Source organism: Pleurodeles waltl, chromosome 10 (genome assembly GCF_031143425.1).
Source record: "Pleurodeles waltl isolate 20211129_DDA chromosome 10, aPleWal1.hap1.20221129, whole genome shotgun sequence".
Classification (NCBI taxonomy): domain Eukaryota; kingdom Metazoa; phylum Chordata; class Amphibia; order Caudata; family Salamandridae; genus Pleurodeles; species Pleurodeles waltl.
In genome coordinates this window covers 178,967,330-178,982,275 of record NC_090449.1, presented here as the reverse complement: position 1 = coordinate 178,982,275, position 14,946 = coordinate 178,967,330, and the positions used below count along the sequence as shown (strand labels likewise).

At 48.3% G+C, this 14,946-nt stretch overlaps 1 protein-coding gene across 1 annotated transcript in view; it reads left to right on the top strand.

Moving 5' to 3' along the window:
* The window catches only part of LMTK2 (lemur tyrosine kinase 2), a 197,829-nt gene that overhangs the window by 95,566 nt on the left and 87,317 nt on the right, over nt 1-14,946 (top strand). The window lies entirely within an intron of this gene.

The following is a 14,946-nucleotide window of genomic DNA, read 5'->3' as shown; positions in this document are numbered from 1 at the left end:
TTGTAGGAAGCTGACTCTTTATATAGTGGACCAAAATGAGGTACACTGTGAAAAGAGTCCAATCAATCCCCAGATGTATCACAGAGGTACAAATGGCATTCCAAATGCTCTCTTTTTGGGTAGGGTGATCGAGCAGTTATGCATATCAGAGGTTAGTGCTAACCACGTAAGGCACACACTCATGCAGTAAGTGAGATACACACTCAATCTAGAATTCCGACACCAATTTACAACAGTAGCACATACTTTTATGTACACTTTAATACCAAGATAACCGGAATCAGGTGAGTACTTTTTGAGTTGTGAATGTTTATAGTTTTCAAACATTGACAGTGCAATTTTTAGACCTGTAATGTTATTCTTGGGAGAAAAACATGTACTTCATACTGGAACTTAGCAACAACTTACAGGACCAATCATCTGGAGTTAAGGTCAGGGCAAGGTCCATAGCAGTACCAACAGGTCACTTCTGGAGGTATTGGGGCGTCCAGATGCAGAGGTGCTTTTCAGCGTTGAGTGCCCAATGTTATCTTTTGGAGAAAAAAACATGTACTGCATGCGGGTACTTAGCAACGACATACAGGACCTGTTCTTCTGGACTTGAGGTTGGTACGGGGCAAGGTCTAGGCCACACCAACCGGTCACCTCAGGGAGCTTTGTTGCGTCCGGGTGCAGAGGTGTGTTAGGGCATCGGGTGTCCCATTCAAGTCCCTGGTGATCAGGCCGGTTACAAAGTTGCTGCAGGGATGGACTTGAATGACGGTCCAGGGGAATCAACAGGGGGGCTTGACCCTTGAGGTCCTCTGGCACGTGGGGACTCAGTTGGTCCACTCCTCGTCAGGCTGTGGGGCACGGATGCAGGGGTGTCTTCTGGCATCTGATAGAGACTTCTAGCTGCAGCTTCCTTACCTTAGAATTCCCTGGCATCCGCTTCGAATCTGGAATTTTTTTCTGAGCAGTACCCTGTGCGTGCTGTCGGGCGGCGTCGTTCGGATCCGCGTGCGTCGTCAGCGTCGTTTGAGCCGTCTATGACATCATGCTTGTCTATATAGACGCCGTCTCAGAATGCGTACATCGGTTCCGGAAAGAGCTACCCTTCTTCAATGGTTTGTCGAGGCTTTTTTGACTGTCTGAAGTCATATCTTTGAGAAAGACAGGGTTCAAGCCGTGTGGTGTGTGTCATCGCACCATGTCGGTGACGGACCGGCACCGTGTTTGTCTTTGGTGCCTGGAGAAGGACCAGAATTCCACCTCAAGCTCCGACTGTCGGGCCATGGCTCCGAAGGCCTTGAGGGAGAGATCCCTCAAGCTTCTTGTGGCCTGGCATTCGTCCTCGGTCGGCGCGACTTCGCGGAGGTCACGGTCCCGCAGTAGGAGGAGGTCGCGGCACCGCTCCCGGAGCCCCAAGTCCTCTCCCTCGCATTCGAGGTCATCTGAAGGTAAGAGGCACAAGAAGAAGAAGTCGTCCAAGTGGACTACGTCTTCGCCATGCCCGTCAGCCGACGAGGCGTCTGTGGAACGTCGACGTTCCGAGCGCGGTTCTGCGGAGCCGTCGCCAGAGCCGACTCCGCGTCTTCCCCCCTTTCCAGGGACCGGATCGACCCCCGGTCAGATATAATAATTTTACGAGGCCATGCGTCTCGTTTTTGAGTGGGCTGCACCCCTCGAGGGGTCTTCGGGCCCTGTGGGGTCAGCAGGGGCCCCTTCGGATTCGATGCCAGTGGCTTCGGCCTCAGCGCTGTTGTGGACCCCAGGATCTAATATCTGATCCGGACCGGCGCCGGTCTCTCACAGTCGACCTCCTTTGGTGCCGGTTCCGACAGTGGTAGCCCCATCCTTATTCTGGATGATCCGGAGCGCCGTCGTACGACGTCGACTTCGACGGAGCCAATTCGGCCCAGATCATTGTCTGAGCATTATTTAGATCAGCCAGACGCAGTAGAGGAATGGGAGGGGTCTGAGGACCCTTTAGAATGTGGTTTGCAACAGGACTGGTATGAGGATCTAGGGTAGGCCAGTGGACTGAACACATCTCCAGATACTGGAATGCTCTTTCCTCCTAATGTGGCTACGGAGGACGGTGCTTCATTTGCTATGGTGGTGCGTAGGGTGCAGCTGAGGTCTTGGACCTAGATTTGCCTACGGTGCCAGTCAGGACGAATATCCTGACAGAAGTGCTTCAACTGGGGGTGACAACATCAGAGCCGATGTTGCCCTTCAATGAGGCTCTAACAGGCGTCCTTCTGGGTACATTGTCCAAACCCAGCACAGGGGCTCCTGTGAATAGGACAGTCGCCGCCATAGACCCGCTCAGAGCGACCCTACTTTCCTCACCCAACTCCTGAGAGCTTAGTTGTCCAAGCCTCTACTTCCTGTGGTGCCTTCCCTTCTGCTCCCCAGTTAGGGAATCCAAGAGGCTGGACCAGCTTGGGAAGAAGATGTTTTCTTCCACCAGCCTGGCATTGAGGTCCGTAAACACCTCTTGCCTATTGGGCCGTTATTCCCATACTTTATGGGATACGGTGGCACAAGTGCTGCCCCAGGTCCCGGAGGGTGTACGGGACACTCTCACCCAGGCTGTCAAGGATGGGAGAGATGCAGCCAAGTTTACGATCACATGTGGTTTGGACACGACCGACTCGCTGGGCAGAGCGATTACATCATCAGTGGCCCTACATCGCCACGCCTGGCTGTGTTCAACTGGTTTCTCAGGGGATGTTCAGTCCAGCTTGATGGACATGCCCTTTGATGGCTCTCGCCTTTTTGGCGAAAAGGCAGACTCTGCGCTTGAGAGGTTCAAGGATTCTCGAGCTACGGCCAGATCCTTGGGTCTTTCAGCGCCAGCACGACAGCACTCTGTCTTGGGGCGTGGTACCACGCCAGCCACAGTTTAGCCACCATCCTCAGGCTTCACAACATCCCGGAAGAGGACGTGGTCGTGGTACCATCAGGCCCAGAGGGTCTGGCCAGAGGTCGGCCACCACACAACCCCCCTCCACTGCGCCAAAGCCCTCCTAGTGTGGTTCTGCAGGATCACGTCTGTCCAGTTGGAGGGAGGATTCATTTTCATCTCCCTCACTGGCTTTCCATCACAACAGACAAGTGGGTCCTGCAGATCATACAGAAGGGCTACTCCCTTCCCTTCCAGTCTTTCCCTCCCTCTATCCCTCCAACAAAGGAATGGCTGACGGAGGACCATCTGGTTTTGCTCCACAAGGAAGTTACGGCTCTCTTGGCCAAGGGAGCCATAGAAAGATCCCTGATATCAGAAGTAGGCAGTGGTTGTTATTCCCGCTACTTTCTGATTCCCAAAAAGAACAAAGGCCTTCGCCCTATCTTGGATTTAAGGGACGTCAGCTCTTCCGCCAGAAGGAGAAATTCAAGATGCTCACTCTTGCTCCGGTTTTGTCTGCCCTAGACCAAGGAGACTGGATGGTAGCGTTGGATTTGCAGGATGCATATTTCCACATTCCTATCCTGCCAGCCCACAGGCGTTACCTGCGGTTCAAGGTGGGCCACGAGCACTTTCAGTTTACTGTGCTTCCTTTCGGTCTCACCAGTGCCCCTCGGGTGTTCACAAAGGTGATGGCGGTGGTGGCAGCTCATTTGCACAGGTCAGGGATTTCAGTCTTCCCCTACCTAGACGATTGGCAGCTGAAGGCTTCTACGCCCCAGGCTCTTGTCACCCACCGCCAGACGACGGCGGACCTCCTGCATTCGCTGGGGTTCACTATAACTGTGCCGAAGTCACACCTGACTCCCTCTCAGAAGCTCACTTTCATCGGAGCTGTTCTGGACACAGTACAGTACCAGGCTTATCCTCCCGAATAGCGGGTCCAGGATATTCAGGTTATGATACCGATGTTTCGGCCTCTATCCTGGATTTCAGTGAGACAGACTCTGAGGCTGTTGGGACTCATGACTTCATGCATCCTATTGGTCAAGCATGCCAGATGGCGCATGAGGGCTCTGCAGTGGGACCTGAAGTTCCAATGGGCACAGTATCAGGGGAACTTACCGACGTGGTTCAGATCTCGGAGGGGACTGCAAAGGATCTGCAGTGGTGGTTAGTGAACTGCGATTGGGTCAAATGCAGACTCCTCTCCCTTCCCCAACCACGTCTCACAATAGTGGCAGATGCGTCACTTCTGGGATGGGACGACCATTTGGGAGAGGTGGAGATGAGAAGTCACTGGTCTCCAGCAGAATCTGGGCTCCACATTAACTTGCTGGAGCTTCGGGCGCTCCGACTAGCATTAAAAGCATTTCTTCCTGTTGTGACAGGGAAGGTGGTGCAGGTGTTCACGGACAACACTACCGTAATGTGGTGCTGCAACAAGCAGGGCGGTGTGGGGTTGTGGACCCTTTGTCAAGACGCTTTACGTGTCTGGACATGGCTGGAACACCAGGGCATGACACTGGTGGTTCAACACCTGGCAGGTTCTCTGAATGCTAGGGCGGACGAGCTCAGCCGAAAATGCTTAGAGGATCACGAATGGTGTCTCCATCCGGAGGTGGCGCAAGGACTCTTTCAGCAGTGGGGAGAGCCTTGGTTAGATCTATTCGCCTCCGTAGAGAACGCGCAATGTCCGCATTTTTGCACGTTAGAGTTTCCAAGGGGGCTATCGATAGTCTACGCTTTTCGCTGCAAGTGGAGTTCAGGCCTCCTGTACGCCTTTCCACCTATACCACTTCTGCCCAGAGTTCTCAAGAAAATCAAGAACGACTGGGCCCAGGTTATCCTAGTGGCTCCAGATTGGGCACGGAGAGTTTGGTATCCTGAGCTTCTCAAAATGATCATCGGTCCTCCAATCAGGCTGCCCCTTCGGGAGGATCTTCTGTCGCAGGAGAAGGTTCTCCACCCGAACCGGTCAACTCTGTGCCTTCATGCGTGGAGATTAAGCGGCGACAGTTGATGGTTTATGACCTCCCTCCCAAGGTCTGTGATTTCATTCTGGCAGCCAGGCATCCCTCTACTAAGTCGATCTATGCCTGCTGTTGGAAACGTTTTGTTTCATATTGTACAGAGAGGTCTATTGATCCTCTTTCTTCTTCTCGGTCTAATATCTTGTTGTTTGTATTGTCTCTCGCCCAATAGGGTTCCTCCTTAGGGACTCTCAAGGGCTATGTTGCAGCCTTATTGGCCTTTCTTAATTTGCCCGATCAACCATCTTTGTTTAAATCACCTATAGTACAGAGATTTTTGAAAGGGCTTGTGCATTTGTTCCACCCTGTGCCTTTCGTTATGCCCCAGTGGGATCTTAGTCTGGTTCTTACCTTCCTTATGTGTGCTCCCTTCGAGCCCTTACATAACTGTCCTCTTCGGTTGCTCACTATTAAGACAGCCTTTTTGGTGGCAATTACATCTGCCAGAAGGGTGAGTGAGCTACAGGCTTTGTCATCAAAACCACCGTATCTCAAAATCTTTCCTGAAAAGGTGGTTCTCAGAACTCATGCCTCTTTCTTCCTCAAGGTGGTGACCCCTTTCCATCTGGGTCAAAGTATCACCTTGCCCACCTTCTTTGCACCACCGCATCCCTCTAAGGGAGAGGAGCGTCTCCATCGGCTGGACCCAAAAAGAGCGTTATCGTTCTATCTTGACCGCACTAAAGCATTCTGGGTGGACGACCAACTCTTTGTGGGGTACGTTGGCGTAATACAAAAATGATCCATTTCGTGCTGGGTCGTTCTCTGTATAAAGATCTGCTACGCTTTGGCAAAGAAGCAGCCTCCTGAGGGCTTGAGAGCTCATTCTACTAGCGTCAGCACGCGTCAGCACGCGTCAGCACGTGGTGTACCTGTGGTGGACATCTGTCAGGCTGCAACGTGGGCTTCCTTGCACACGTTTGCAAAACACTACTGCCTGGATAGCCAGGTGAGAAGAGAGGGGCATTTTGCCCGTTCTGTCTTGCAGGACTTCCTGATATAAAAATCTCCTTCAGACCCACCGCCAGGGGTTATAGCTTGGGTATCTATTCTAAGGTAAGGAAGCTGCAACTAGAAGTCTCTATCACATGAACAAGTTACTTACCTTCGGTAACGAGGTATCTGGTAGAGACTCTATCTACTGCTCTACAAGGTCTGCTCCGGGCTCCTTACCTGTGATTCCATCTGACAGGGAATCCAAGCGGATGGAACAATCCGCAAAGAATACTTTTTCTTCTTGCAGCATGGCTCTCAAGGCTGCAAACGCTACCTGTGTGCTGGGTAGATATGTCCACGCCCTCATGGACTCAGCGAAGGCCATGGTTCCTGATCCGCCGCAAGATGTACAGAGACCATTTGGGTAACTCTTGTCTGATGCGCAGGCTGCGGCGAAACAAATAATTCAGTCTGGCCTGGACTCCACGGACTCGGTGGCCAGGGCAATGGGTACATCTGCTGCTACCAGGAGGCACGCTTGGTTGAGGTCCTCTTGGTTTTCTTCGGATGTACAGACCACCTTGTTGGATTTGCCATTTGATGGGGAAAAACTGTTTGGAGATAAAGCAGACTCTGCCCTAGAGCGCTTTAAAGATAGCCGGGCCACGCCGAAGTCTGTAGGATTGCAAGCATACTTCTCCTGTAGGGTGAAGATTACATCTTTTTCTCCACGAGTGGGAGTTAGTTACATCGGACTCTTGGGTTCTAAATATTGTGAGAAAAGGATATGTTCTCCCTTTTCGGGAGTTTCCTCATCCCATCCCTAACTGTCCCTCGTTTTGTTCAGAAGACCATCTCCTGTTGTTACAGCAGGAAGTTCATACCCTATTGTCAAAAGGTGCGGTGGTGTTAGTTCCAGAGCAGGAAAGGGGTCAGGGTTGTTATTCAAGATACTTCCTGATCTCCAAGAAGAACGGTCGTTTGAGACCGATCCTAGACCTGAGGATTTTGAATTGGTTCCTCAAACAGGAGAAATTCAAAATGCTGACAGCAAGTCTCAGAAGAACAGGGATATCGGTATTCCCTTACCTGGACGATTGGTTGATCAAAGCCAAGTCTCCAGAGCTTGAGTTGCGTCACTTGCGGATGACAACTCAGTTGGTGTTCAGGCTGGGTTTTTCGATCAATGTACCCAAATCTCACCTGGAGCCCTCTCAACGCCTCCTGTTCATAGGGGCAGTACAGGACACAACATTGAATCAGGCCTATCCTCCGCCTCAGCCGATCCAGGATATTCAGGCGTTGATTCCAATGTTTCAAAATGGAGCGGTTGTTCCAGTCCTCAAGGTCTTACGCCTGCTTGGTCTGTTCGCTTCTTGTATTCTGTTGGTCACTCATGCACGTTGGCACATGAGGGCTCTCCAATGGTGCCTCTGAAGGCAGTGGTTTCAACACAAAGGGGATCTCGAGGAGTCGATAACTATCTCCAGAGACGCTGCAGCGGATTTGCGATGGTGGGCTGTGAACGGCAACCTTTTCGCAAGGAAGGCCATTTTCACTGCCGCCGCCGGTGACCACGGTCATGACGGATGCTTCCACTCTAGGGTGGGGAGCTCATCTGGGGGACCTGGAGATCAAGGGTCGTTGGTCTCCAGTGGAACAGACGTTTTCATATCAATCTGTTGGAATTGCGGGCGATACGCTTGGCTCTCAATGCCTTCCTCCCATCCCTTCGCAGTCAGTCAGTTCAGGTCCTGACGGACAACACTACCGCAATGTGGTATATAAACAAGCAGGGAGGAGTAGGGTTGTATCTTCTCTGCAGAGAACCTCAGCGTCTCTGGTCCTGGCTTCAGGACCATCGGATTTGCTTGATAGCAAATCATCTGGCTGGGGTGTTCAACATGCGTGTGGACTCTGTCAGCTTCTTTCGGGCCGATCACAAGTGGCGTCTCCATCCGGATCTGGTCCTGTACATCTTTTAGATGTGGGGTTTTCCGGTGATAGATCTGTTTGCCACTCGGGAGAACGTGCACTGCCCGTCATTCTGCAGCCTCTAGTATCCGGTGCAAGGAGCCGTGGGGGGATGCGTTTCAGATCTCTTGGTGCAACCAGTTCCTTTACGCGTTTCCCCCCACACCCTTGATTCCTCGGGTTCTGAGGAAGATTCGCCAAGATTGGGTTCAGGTTATTTTATTAGCCCCGGATTGGCCAAGAAGGGTGTGGTACACGGACCTTCTCCAGCTATCGCTGTGCCCTCCGCTCCGTCTGCCTCTCAGGGTAAAACCTCCTCTTGCAGGGGCAGGGTTTCCACCCCCACCTCCAGAGCCTGCACCTTCATGCCTGGAGATGGAACGGGGGAACCTGAGTTCCTTTTCTCTACTACCAGATGTAGTGGATGTTATTTTATCCGCCAGGCGACACTCCACTAAGACCATTTATGCCGGTAGGTGGGCAAAATACGTGGCTTGGTATGGAGAAAGGCAAATTGACCCTTTGAAGACCCACCTTTCTGATATTTTATTATTTGCTTTGGACTTAGCAAAGAAGGGTTGTGCAGTGGCTACGGTTAAGGGTTATTTAGCTGCTCTGTCAGCCTTTCTTTGCCTCCCGGATTAGCCCTCATTGTTTAAATCACCTACTGTAGTTAGGTTTCTTAAGGGTTTACCTAATAAGTTTCCTCCCACTCCTTTTCATGTGCCTCAGTGGGACCTAAATCTTGTTTTAACCTTTTTAATGGGGTCACCATTTGAACCCATGCACTCCTGCCCGTTAAGGTTTTTAGTGCTTAAGACAGTTTTTCTTGTTGCCATAACCTCGGCTAGGCGGGTTAGAGAGCTCCAAGCTAGCTCTTTCTGTTACCTTCTTTTTCCCAGATAAAGTGGTGTTGAAATCCAGGGCGGCTCTCCTGCCAAAAGCTGTCACTCCTTTTCATATAGGGCAGACCATTACCCTTCCACCTTTCTATCCTCCGCCTCACCCTTCGAAGGAGGAAGAGAGGCTTCACCGCTTGGTCCCTAAAAGGGTGCTTAGTTTTTATATTGAGAGGACGAAGGACTTTCGCCTGGAAGATCAGCTGTTCGTGGGGTACGTTGGACAGAGGAAGGGCAGAGAAGTCCATAAAAGAACTATCTCCAGGTGGGTTATCCTTTGTATCAAGTTCTGCTACTTTTTGGTGAAAAAGGTTCCTCCTGAGGGTATCAGAGCCCACTCCACGAGGGCTAAGTCTGCTACTTCGGCCCTGGCAAGGGCGTTCCGGTGGTGGATATTTTCAAGGCAGCAACTTGGGCATCCCTCCACACCTTTGAAAAGCATTACTGCTTGGACTCTGAGGTTCGGAGGGAAGGCCATTTTGCACAATCTGCTTTGCAGGATTTCTTGGTGTAATCAGGCAGGCACCCTCCTCCGAGTGCGGTACTGCTTTAGGACTCTATTCATAAGGTGAGGAAACCACAGGTAGTTTGTATCCATCAGAAGAACAAGTTACTTACCTTCGGTAACGCTTTTTCTGGTGGATACAGTAGCTACCTGTGGATTCCTCACAGTCCCACCCGCCTCCCCGTTGCCTGTCTGATTGCACTAGAATATGTAGTGTATAGGTGTATGTATATTTTGATATTTTTCCTGTGCATATAAATGATGGTTTTGATTATGTTGTATCATGAAGGCTTTATGTATATATGTATTTATTGGAGTTATTCTGGAGTCGGTTCTCACCTGTTTGCCTCAAAGTCACTTAAAAAATGGGTGAAACTGACATCAGCACACCGGCGAGGACCTCTTATTGGCACGGTGATGTCAGACGGAGTCGCGTGGAGCTGTGCAATTGTGACGTCCTCGTCGGTTTGGAGAGCTGGGAAGATTTTCCGTTGGATGCTGGCGCAAGGGTGAATTCATAAGGTGAAGAATCCACAGGTAGCTATTGTATTCACCAGAAAAAGCGTTACCGAAGGTAGGTAACTTGTTCTTCTCCACTGTTGGGCCTGGCTTGTGCCACTGAAGAGGCACATCCACTAAAGTCACAGGCCTTTTAGAAGCAACAAAGACCAGTTGTGGGGAGAGATTTATGGGAAATTCTGAAAAGCACCCCACAGACTAACTTAAAAAGCCTTTACAAAGGCAAACTTCTTGGCTAACCTACAGACCTTCAAAACGGAGCTACATGAGGAGCACACAGTAGATATTTCCAAGAACTCACCACCTTAAGCTCAGACCTGGAGGAACAATTACTACATTGAGGGCAAATGGGGACTCCGTGGAATCTCTGGTGGTGGACGCAGAAGGCAAAATTGAATGTTGATATAGAAAAAGTCAGTTCTTATGGACAAATGTATTGCCCTTGAAGCGCAAAATGATGCCATCACCAGAAAGACTTAGATACCCATTGCAAAAGATACAATATAAAATCTGTGGCCTGAGAGGAGAGTAGAAGCCACAGTTATTAAACATTTTGTCCACAGTAGCTGGCAGTTGCCCAGATAGAATCATATTATATTAGATAGTCCACTGTGTTGGGCAATGGAGGGATCAGCTGACCCCGCAATATTTGGGCGAACGTTCAAGACTACCAATGTACAGAGAAAGTTTTAAAAGCAGCAAGGTTACTGTGCCAGGTACTCTATATGGCAGCATCTCTTCCGATATATGTCAAAGACTACCTGAAACACACCAGGATCTGCTACTGCTGGCTCAGTTTGTTCAGCATTGTATTTGAAATTGACAATAAAATATATCAACTCTCAGACCTTGCAGCTGTAGTCCTGGTCTTGGGAATAACCACATTAATGATTACTTTAACAAAATTGACATGCAAGGCATTTCTATAGCATGCCTTTGGGATATCTTTAATGCAGTTTTGAGGGGCATCTGGATTACCAAAGTTGTTTATCTCAAAAATCTCAGGCGCCAGAACAGGGAGAAGTTAGAAACTGAACTCAGTCTACGAGATAAAAACTATAAAACATCCTCCTACACATCAAAGGCTCAGAAATCTTACCTCAGAGGACAGCTGTGGACAGCTACAGAGATTAGATGCAAATAAGACAGAACTCTACAGAAGCTGATATATCCTTTTATACACAAGGTAGTATAGTTGTCCCTCATTTGGCACTCATATTCAGAGTAAAATAGAAAGGGGCCTATGTGAAGAAAATAAAGCTAGACAGTGGTATCAGACTTATTTGAGAAGAGACGAAACTAGCAGCCTTTCATACTGACTAATCTCACCAATACATTAAGGGAAAACCTTCAGAAGTTCTAAAAAGCAGATACTTAGATGTATGTTGACTTCCCAGTATTGCACCCTAGTAATATATTCACAGAGCCATCTGTAACCGAAGAAGAGATTAAAGCAGCCATTGAAGCCTTAAAAGCTAATAAGACACCGGGCCTAGTGGCTATACAGGGACCTTGTATGAAACATTTGGGATACTGTTGACCCCTACTTTGAGAGTCATATCATCCTACAGCTCTTTTAAATATAGATGTAAAGATAGCTACCAAAACCCTGATGACACGACTAGAGAACATAATGCTGGAACTTGTACACCCTGATCCTTCAGCCTTCATCAAAAAACTGTCAGACACATGTTAATATTAGACAAGTGATCCCCCTAGTTCAGAAGATGAAGAGGAAAGGGAGACAAGCAAGCCTGCTTAAGCTAGATGCATAGAAAGCCTTTAACCAGATGGACAGGCACTTTCTAATTAAGGTGCTTAGGGAACCAGGAGTTTGACCTTGGCTCTGGCGGGATACCAGACCCTTATTTTTAGGATGCTATCTAACTGAACAATTTAATATTATAGCCATTTCATTTGAAAGAGGTACCCAAATGGAATTACCCTGTCCCCTCTACTTTTTGCCTTCGACATCAAACCGCTTGTCTCTTGCATTAGCGAAGATGGAGAGTAGTCAGGGCTTTAGTTAGGGAGCAAAGAACTTAAACCTATGTCACATGCGGGTGACAACTTATTAACTTTTAACAGACCTAAAGCATCATTCCTGAAGCGACAATTCCAATTAGACACGTTTTGAAAAAGTTTCTGAATTTAAGAATAATACATCCAGCTCTGAAATACTTAACCTGATTCTTTTACAACAGAATGTTACTACACTCTAAAGGCACAATAATTTTAGATAAGCCTAAAAAAATTATTACCTATCTGGGAGTTAAGTTAGCACTAAATATTGGACTTCTATAAAACTATATTTCTGCTTTTTTTTTTATTTGAGGAGCTCCCTGAATCTCTCTGACAATAGGAGAGACTTACGGTATCCTGGCTGAGCAGAATCACTGTAATCACAATTAATGTTTTTCCCAGTCTTTTATATACGTTCCAAGTCCTATGCACAACAAAGGAAAAGAGCAGTTTGGTTCTCCTAGACATCTGCACATATTAGATCCCAGCTGTGGATTCTGACAGTATGGAGCATACAGGAAAATGAAAAAGCATGGGTCCACATGAGCAGGGCCATTTCTTGCCCACCTCTATGGGACTTGGTTTGGTGGCCTAGGGGTAATAGGCTACCCAGTGGGTCTTCAAGTATCCCAACAAATACCGCTCTGACAATGTCAAATAATATCAATAAAAAACTGTACTTGACCACATAGCCGTTACCATACACCCCTATCCCCATGGGAAATGAGAATTCCTTATGTTGATGGACATTTATAAGAAGAAAATCATGAATACTTTGAGTGTTAACAGGACTTTAAGCTACATGAAACTGAGAGGCTACACTGTACACCGCTACCCCAGATGGACCGTTTTGTTAAATTAACCACTTGAACAAGAGGGCATCATTTTTACACTGTACCACTTGCTTCTGAATGAGATACTATTGAACACTGACCCATTTAGAGGTAAAAGCTGCACTCTTTTAGAAGAAGGCAAGCTAATAGAGCAGCAGTGGATGTGTGCGAGGAGACCAAAATAAACATTCTCAAAGCATTGTAGGAAAAGAGACTACAAACCTGTGTATGATTGGTACATGCAGTCTGCCAAGGTGCACACATAATATCACACAGTGAGCCCACTGTGCTGGAGGGACTGAGGAAATGTCAGACACATGGCCCTTATATGGAGGTTGTGTACCAAAATAAAACATATCTGGTAAGAGATTCCAGCTGAAATCCCAGAGAATTTCTCTTATTTTTTTGGAATGAGTGTGCAGGAATAACAATACCAGTCGAGTGGAGACATATTGCTTACTTGGAAATGTTTGGGTCCTACAGAAAATTGCTGCAGCAGCGATTTGTTAAGTCAGAGCAACGGACATTATCTATTGGCACGGGCAACTTTGAAGGCAAATGGCAGTGGAAAAATTCATTTGGGGCCTGCCCAATATTTCTGAAGACTATGAAACTGTTTAGGAATTTTTGGTAAAATTACTTGTGGAAGGTGCTCCCATTCAGGTATAACCCCCATGACTCCAGACATTAAACACGTTTTTTGAATAAGAGTTTGTTGAATTAACCTCTTAAGTGAACTCGAAAGAGGAAAAGAGACAATAGAACTTCTGATTCAAAGATGGAGACTTAACGATGATATAGCCCTGGTTGTTATGATCCATTCATTAAGAAATCATAGCAATAATTCTTAGATGCACCAAGATCCTGTCATGGTGGGAACAGAGGTGGAGGGGAGGTTTTCTCAAATGTTCAAACATTTCTTACACTTTATATTGTGTACTTATTGCTAACCTAATGTGTATTTGTATTATATGAGACCAGAAACACAATAATAAAAGCTGTCATGTTATTTTTTTTTTAAAATCAGCCTATGAAAGGGCTCCCAGATGAAGACAGCACCTTGGCTGGTAGTTAAGGTCAAGTTGATTTGTAAGTGTAGCTATCTGATAGAGACATTGAGTTGCAGATTCCTTACCTTAGAATTTCCCCTAGTTGTCAGTCTAGATCTGAAGATTTTTTTCTAATAGTACCTCTGTGTGCCGGTAGGTGGTGTTGAACGGCTCTGTGTCCACCATTGACGTCGTCCGTGCTGGATAAGACGTTGCAGGTCCTATATAGGCACCGTCCTGGCGCGCTGATGTCAGTTCTTTTCTTTCTGCGCCGATCCGAAGAAAAACTACTGCTCAGTCATTTTTGACTGGTCTTTTCAACCTTTTGTGAAAGCTTTTTGAGTGTTCTGCACTTCTGGTGTGTCAAGGGTGTCTTTGTGTAAGACCAGGCCCAAGCTCTGTGGATTCTGTCATCGGGCGATTTTCGAGACATCCGCACCTCGTGTGCCTGTGGTGTCTGGTACGCGACCAAGTCCTGAAATCATGGTCTGAGTGGTGTGTCATGAATCTGAAAGCTTTGTGAGAGCGATTCCTAAAGCTACTTGCGGCTGGGTGCTTGGCTCCTCGTAGGTCCCAATCTTGGTTGACAGGAAGGTCCCGGGATCGGTCGTGGAGTTCCCCTCATCATCGTCCAACTCCAAATCCTTGGGATGCACAAGAAGTCATTGAAGAAGAACAAACGTTCTTCAACTTCACCCCGTCCTTCAGCCGATGAGATTAGTCTGGGTCGGCTCCCCGCCCCCCAAGTTTCCAGGAGCCAGTGCAACCCCTGGCCAATTCAGAGATTTTTATGAGACCGTGCTTCTCATTTTTGGGCAGTCTGACCCTGCCGGAGCACCTTCGGGCCCTGCAGAGTTAGAAGGGGACCCCTTAGGTTCTGCGTTGACTGCTTCGGCTTTGAGTCCGGGGGTCATCATTGATCCTTTCCTGGATCTGAACCAGCGTTGGTCTTACCACCTCCACTTTCCCTGACACTGGTTCTGACGTCGACTCTCCCAGCGCTGTCTGTGCCCCAGGGCTGCGTTGACCTCCATCCACATTGCTGACTCAGACGCAGAGCAGAATCTACATGGCGAAACACTGATTCTGACTTCGACAGGGCCCTTGCCCCTATTTCAGATCCTGACCCTTTATTCTTATGGTTTGGGGTATGGTGATGAATGGGAGGGGTTACTGGACCATCTTGAATACCAGCTACAGGACCCTATGGACTGGTCTATGCACTGGAGTGAAGCCAGTGGTCTGTGTACTTCCCCTGACACTAGCATGCTTTTTCCCCCTAC